Source organism: Aquila chrysaetos, chromosome 3 (assembly GCF_900496995.4).
Source record: "Aquila chrysaetos chrysaetos chromosome 3, bAquChr1.4, whole genome shotgun sequence".
NCBI classification, from domain to species: domain Eukaryota; kingdom Metazoa; phylum Chordata; class Aves; order Accipitriformes; family Accipitridae; genus Aquila; species Aquila chrysaetos.
In genome coordinates this window covers 36262355-36269924 of record NC_044006.1, presented here as the reverse complement: position 1 = coordinate 36269924, position 7570 = coordinate 36262355, and the positions used below count along the sequence as shown (strand labels likewise).

The 7570-nt window shown below is 45.7% G+C and overlaps 1 protein-coding gene across 2 annotated transcripts in view; it reads left to right on the top strand.

The window, feature by feature from the left end:
* The first annotated feature begins 388 nt into the window (after positions 1–388).
* Positions 389–7570, top strand: part of RARB (retinoic acid receptor beta) — a 334393-nt gene continuing 327211 nt past the window's right edge. For both annotated transcript variants that reach the window (XM_030007663.2, XM_030007661.2), the window contains exon 1: positions 389–436. The gene's annotated coding sequence lies outside the window, so the exon portion shown is untranslated. The remainder of the gene's footprint in view (positions 437–7570) is intronic.

Genomic DNA, 7570 nt, shown 5'->3' with positions numbered 1-7570 from the left:
CTCCGGTTTGCGGGGTGAGGGGGCGAAGCCCGCCCCGGGCCCCTGCCCCCGGGCGCTAGGCAGAACGGGCGACCGGGAGCGGGGACTCCTCTGACCCGCCGGGACCGTCTTCCTACCCGACTTGGGAGGCGGCTGACAGCGCCCGGGGGGCTGCCGTGCCCCCCTCCCCGCCCCGCACCTGCCCCGCCGGCTTTCAGAGGGGGAAAAATGGCGCAGGGGGCGCTTCTCCCCGCTCCCCCCCCCCCGCGCGGGCGGGAAGGGCCTCGCGCCCTCCCCCCCCCCCCCCCCGGCGCGCGGCAAGGGGGCGCGCGAGCCCCCGGCGGCCCCGCCAGGGGGCGGGGCGGGGCGGGGCGGGGCGGGGGGTCCGGGGCTGCCGCCGCCGCTGCTGCCGGCTGCACTGGCGGGGCGGCGGCGGCGGGAGCGGGAGGCTGCGGAGGTAAAGCGGGGCCGGCGGCGGCGGCTCTGGGGAGGACTCCCCTCCTGCCGCGCCGCGTCGCGTCCGGCGGGGGAGAGGTGGGGAGGGGAGCGGGGCGCGCCTCCGGCTGTCCCCTTGCAGCGGCGGCTGGCGCGGCGCTTCCCCCCGCGGCCCCCTTCCGCGCGTGTCCGTGCCCGTGCCCACGCGGGGGCCGCGCTGCCCCGGTCCAACTCCCTTGGGCGGGCGCGGAGCGGCGCGGCCGCGCTGTCAGCGCGGGGGTGCCCGGGCGCGGCGGCGGGGCGCGTCCTCCCGCGGCTCCGCGGGACTCGGGCCGGCGGCGCTCGGCGGCGCGGCAATTGGTTTCGTGTCGAGCCCGTTAGCGGCTGTGATTTCGCGTTAGTGCCTGGGTGCTTTCTGCCTTCCCCCTTGCAGACAAAAGCGCACCCGAGACGTCTCCAGGGAGCGATTTGGTCATGTAAAGTCGTGCGTAGGAAGCGCTAAACTGCGCTCGGGACCCTGACAGCCGAGAGCCGGGGCGAAACACCCCCCTCTGCTGCTGGGGAGCCGTCTCTTGCTGTCCTCTTAGCCGTCGTTTGCATAAGCGAGTAGTTATTTTGGCGGAAAAAAATACTTGGTGCTTACAGGTTTGCTTAAAAGAAGCTAACGGGTCTTGGCAGCGTTTGCTGTAAAAAGTGATTCAGAGTAGGAAAGCGGAATCCCGCCGACGGTGGGCTTGGCTGAATGGAATTCCTGTGCAGAGAGAGCCACGATGGGCAGTGGGTTCTTTTAGCCGGTTACTTCGTCTTCGTGCGCGTTGAATAGTTATTTACTTCAGTAACTCGGTAAGTGGCCGGGAAGGCGTGCAGGGGCGGCTCTTCTGCTCCTTTTGGAAGGGAAATTCAGTTCCACAGCTACCCCACCTTCTTGCCTCGCTGAAGGATATTGTTCGGACTTGGTGGCGGGGAGCTCCGTGGCTGGAGCGGGGATTACTTCTGGGTGAGTGAGGCTGGCTGTGTGAGGAGGGTCTACAGGATCCCTTCTGCTGCCTGCGAGTAAATGATACATGCTTAACAAATACAACGTGAAGACTCAGCAGTGTGTGCGTGTGTATTGCAGGCTCTGATACGAGGAGGTAATACGAATGCTGTTTATGCAATTCTGGTATTTTCGAGTGGTACGTTGTTGTTTGCATTTAGAGTGACAGTTTGGTCATTTGAGTCTGTGGCAGAATTTTGCTCGTTTTCATAGCGTTCATATTTTGCCTTTGGCTGAGACGTGCTCAACAGCATTTTAGCAAGCTACACGTAACAAAATACGAAGGGCTAAATCATTGGCAATAAACACAGTCTAACTTCACACTTTGAAGAGACACAGGAAATAATAGCATGGATTCTGAAAACAAAATACTTAATGGAGCAACACAAAATATTATTGTCCAAGGTCTGTGCTGGATCCAAAGAATGCCCACCACCAGGACTGTACAGCAACAGCCCAAAGAGGAAAAATGCACTGAGACTGCTGTTCGGCTCTTACTCTTGGAAGAGTTCTCATGAGGAAGTTTAGCAAGCATAGGTTAATTATATATGACGTTATGGTTAACTGAAGGAATTGAATGCCTAGTGCAAGAGTCTGTGCATGTAAGAGAAGCTGATTTAAGGTAAAGTGGTGTCAATGTAAATTTAGACCAATTGTGTCACTGTGGTAGAAGTTGCTATGTGGACATCACTTGTTTGCAGTTCTGGTTATGTCATTTGGGAAGAGTTGGAAGCGAAACTGAAAAAACATTGCTCGTAAAATAAGAGCATTTGGAGTTGGTGTATGTTTTGTTTTGTTTTTAACCAAGAAAAGTGGTTTTGATTTAAAATATTAATTAAATCTTTCCTGTATGAACCAAGCTGTGGGTAAGAGCTTGATGTGTCAGCATCTGTCTGCATCTGACTTAATGATCAGAGAAGGTTGATCCTCCGCTTTTTATGTGGGTAAGCTTCCAGCGAAATACGTTTTGCTAGATGAAGGGTTGCAGGATTTGTCCTTGTATAGTAGTGTCACAGTGTGAGCAAATGAGAGTGGTTACCAGTATAGGATCTGCCTCAACCTGTCTTGTCATTATTCTGTGACTAAGGGTGCTTGTGAAGAGTGCAAAGGCTGGCTCCAAAGCAGACGGTTGCACTTTGGGGTACCTTGTATCTTGTCTGATTCTCTTCTGCATCTTCTTGCAGAGCTGAGGGGTCTTGCAGTCCACTTGCATTTTCAGGCTAATTCACCCCAATAGCAGTACGGTAAAGCATCTCTGTTACACTTGAAAATCAGGTTCTCTCCAGGTAGGATTTACACCACCAGGGACTGCTTCACCACGATGCCTTTCTGGTGATCTGCTGAAGTAGTTTTGTCTGTATGTGTAGCAAAAGTCATTAATTGATACTAGCTCTTTTCATGGGTAATGGGTCTCTACTGTGGGCAAAGTGTAGATGGCTCAATATTCTCATATATCCACATTTCTGTAGAATGAAATGAATTATTCTAGCAAATTCCCAATTATGAGGTGCCCATAGGTGTGGACAGTAGGAGTTTGAGCCAGATGTGCCTGAAAGGGACCATGCATTTTCACACTTCTGTCCAGATGGATATGGTGGGAGAGGTATGTAGTATACACAAAGTCCCTGTTGACTTCTGTGGATTTACACATGTGTAAAATCAGAGTTGCAAGCAGATTCAACCCGATCTGTGCTAATACTTGTATTTCTTGTGTGAAACACCGGTATTTTCAAGACAAAGATCTAATTTTCCACTACTTTGCACCCCAGGGTGTGATCCTCCTAGTATGCGTTATCAGCGACGATGTAAAAAGCTGCCACTTCTCAGTGGGATGCAATACGAAGTGTCGTCCAACTGTTGCGAGCAGTTACCGTGTGCTTTTTGTCATGGTGGAAGTTTCTCCTAACCCTTCTCAGCTAACAGTTACTTTACACATGAGGGTTTAATATGTTCTTGCCTGTTTAATAACCTGTTTCAGTAATATCTTGTAGCATTGAACTCTATAAGTTATCTGCATTAAATCTGTTGTCTTTGAATATTATTGGCTCTCTCCTTGTTTATATGTTAGGAGGAGACAGTAGCTATTGAAATTCCCTAATATAGCTTAGCTGATCTTAATTATAATAATGGAGTCTATTACAATGCATATTGTAAGTGCAAACTGTTGTTAAAGCTTAGGCAAGATTGGGGAAAAATAATGTCAAATTTTGTTTCTTTGTAGGTTGTGTTCTAATTAAATATTCAATATTACAGGAGGCAATCTTTGAGTCCCAAGATACTGATGACATGTCAGTTAAATCGTTTTTCCCTCCTTCAAAGCAATGTGCGGTATTCCATTTGCTACAATACTGGGAAGTCTTTAAGAGTTGAAGAGTCATTTAACTTTTTATTCTCTGTAATCTATAGTTTAGTTCATATTCAAGGTAGATAGATTGGAAAATGCTGAACATGTAGGAAGTACAGACATAAAAAACTAGAATTAGGCCCACTGGGAAAAAGCCGAATGAAATCCAGGAAAGTGTAGAGAATTTGTAGAATAGACATTTACCTATAAGGAATACTCTTTTTTTTAGGAGCTGCTCATGTTAGTGAAAGCAAAAAGAACTTCATTTTATTAAATATTTATTTAGTTTGTTGAAGTAATACTTTGGAGGTTTTTGGATTTATTTTCTACACCAGCATAACTTTTCTCTGCTGTTCAGCTCTTTCTTATATTCTGATGCAGCGAGCTTATTATTGTCAGCTTTGATTACAGCCATATATATTTATTTTTGTAGCGCTTCATAGCAAGTCTGTAGGGCAATAGACCCTGCCATATCACATGTCTAACTTATGACTTTATTTTTCAGCAGTTATGGCAAATCTGCTGATCAGATCAGAATTAAAATTATTTAGATATAATTAAAATATGCCAATATTAATGAAATGATGAAATGCATATAAGCTCATTCAGTTTCCCTTTTCACTAGATTTTTTTTTTTTTTTTTTGGCTATTTTTGTTTTTAATATAGAGGGCAAGCTGTTGCTAATTAGCATGGCACTCTGGAGGTGGTCTCTATGTAAGCTAAATGGAGAGGATAGAATGAAGGGGAAAAAAAAACAAACCTGGAGAAGTAAACGTGCCAGTCTTGGAGGCGTTAAAAAGCTTTGCACATAGAGTGGGTTTTGTCCTTATTAGACAAGTGATGGCAAAACCTTTCCAGGTTACGTGTAGAACTTCAGACCCGAGTTGAATCCTGTGCCGATGTGTGCGTTCCTGCTGGGTACAGGCAGAGGGGCCTCTCTTGGGAGAGGCTCTAGTTTCTCTTTTACTTCTTGTGCAGTGCTACGGCTTGCCTCCTGTTTAGTAGGCTGGCATGGGGAGTTGATAGACAGCGGTGCGGTGCGGTGCTGGGAGCACGTGCATTTCCAGAGTTCCCATAGGTTCACTGCAGAGGTGCCATTAACACCACCACCAGGCAGCAGCTCTGGTATGTTTGCCATGGCTTTTCTTTCATGGATGCAGAATATTAGAGACACCTATGTCTGTTACTGTTATTAAATTGCTGAAGGCTTATTTACTTTGGATATGTCTGTAATATGCAGAATTCTGCTTACGGTATACACAAATGAATATACACACATGTGTGCATGTGTATAAATATTTCTATGTCTATATGTTAAAACATATTTCATGCTCTTGGGTGAAACTTCTGCAGCTGCTAAGGGGGCAGGTTTTGAACTTGCACAGCATAATCTTAAGGTCTAGGGCTGCTGATTGTTGTTGGAGTATTTGGCAGTCGTGATTCTGGAGGTTTTAGCTCTTATCTAGGCAGATATGAAAAAGCTGCTCCCTGCGGCAGCAATATGTAGCAAAGTAATAGAAGACAAGCTTTAAATAAATGATAAATTGAATCTTTATTAAACCCATTCTTGCATATGGGAAGCATCCTATGAAGTTCTATAGAAAGCTGCCTTCCTTGGGTCTCTGAATGAAACCTGATTCACCCCCTGCAAGGGCATGCTTTGCACTGCCAGGCCAGGAAGATTGCTGTCTAGCTCAGTACAGGTAACGCATCTTCCTTTTCTCACATCTCCTTCCTCTTGTAACTGTTTAACCTATGTCTAGATTCTCTGCGGATGCTTTGGAATTAATGCTGTCAAGTGAGTGGCGCATTTCATCGAAGTAATGCAGTACACCCTATCTCAAAATAATGATTAGAAATTGTTTTTCTTTAAGAGAGCCCATGGTATTGGTACATGCAAATATTTTAGCAGTAGATACTATTTGGAAATTTAATTTAGCAAAAATCTTAGAAGTAACTAATAAGAAAATCCTGCTCTTTAAAGCTTTCCATCTAGAGTTCAAAGAAAAGTCAAAGGAAGTTACAGATCATATGTCTTTTATTTTTTCTGGGGTCAGCTGCAGGAAGTTGTATAGCTATATTCTAAAGCACATTCAATTTTCTGAAAATGTAGATATTTCTTTGTTTGGTCACTGTAAAAAAATGCTGTTCCAGAGTGATCTGTGTTTAGGTGATCTGAGATGCCACTCATGAAAGCAGTGCATTCTCCTGTTGAATCCTTTGTGCTGCTCCTCTGAGGTCATCCTCAGAAGAACTTGCTCTGAGATCAGAAAGTAAGGTAGCTGATGCTGCTCTCTATGTCAGGGGACCTGTAAAGCAATGCTGTATGATCAAGGTGAAATATGTGAAAGGCTTTGCTGCATTTTCGTAAATAGTTTAAAGAGTTTTAACTCAGAGCAGCCACCTTGTTTCAGCCATCAGTAGATGTTAATATTTTAGCTAAAATATTTCCCTTTAAAAATTTGTCAGAAAAAGGAATGGAGTAATTTTCAGGTTTACTGTACTGATTTGCAAGTTTACTGCTTAAGATAGGATGGCAATACCCCATTTCTCATGCAAAATTTGGGTTGACCTCCGTGGCTGTAACATCATGCCCCACTTCTTTTCTTCGTAAGTTTTTCACAAAGAATATTAGCTACAACATTAGCTTCTTGTTTATATTATAGTATTGCCCAAGGGATATTCGGTGTCCACCCACATCACTTGCTTTCTTCTAACCCCTTATCCTTAGGGTATGAGAATTGTAGGAATAAAAGTATATAGTGATTTAAAAGCAATGTTGAATCGGAGTCAGCACTGTGCTCTTGCAGCAGTGGAGACTAATGGCACGCTGACCTGTATGAGCAGGAGCGTGGCCACCCGGTTGAGGGGGGTGACTATTACTCTTGATGAAACTATTCTGGAATATTGCTGTGTCCAGTCTTTGGCCCCAGTGCAAGAAAGGTAGGAACAAACTGGAGAGAGCCCGGAGGAGGGCTGCTCAGGTGGTTGGGGGATGGAGCACATGGCATACAAGGAGATGCCGAGGGATCTGCATTTGTCCAGCCTGGAGATAAGAAAATGAAGGTGAATTGCTGCCTTCCATTTCCTGATGGGCTGTTACGGAACAGAGAGAGATGCTCTTCTCTGGGGCATATAGAGAAAGGATGAGGTGCAGTCATCACACATTGAAACGTGGAAATTCTGACTGGGCATAAGGAAAAAAATTAACAATGAGAATGGTTACGCTCTGACCTGGGGTCTGTGGAGATTGTGAGATTTGCCCTTGGAGATGTAAAAACTTGACTGGACAAGACTCTAAACAGCTTGATCTTACTTTGAAATCAGCACTGCTTTGACTGGGAATTGGAGGACATGGCCTCTAGAGGTCCTTTCCAGCCTAAATTATTCTGATTCTGTAAGAAGATTTCCCACAGAGAAAATAAGTATCCTAAGAGTTATGCTGAATAGTCTTTTTAATTACATTCTTAGAAGGGAAGAGCTATTTGTTTGCGGCATCAGAGGAGCCCTTTGTGTAGTACTCATGGCCAACATAGTTTAGAATAAAAATTATTTTGTAAAGAGCACGTGCAAAAGGAACAAGTTTAAACTGTCTGTGGGGCAGAGTGCTTCTGCACCATGCTGCTGCCGTGACTAGTCACAGTCTTGCTGCCATGTGTTGAGAATAGCTCTGGCAAATAAATGTAAGGCATGTCAGGTGGTAGTCTTTGCTGGACGTGGCTGTGGTTTGTGTAGGTGAGTCCTTCACAAGTCTGGGAAGGTATGTAACACATAC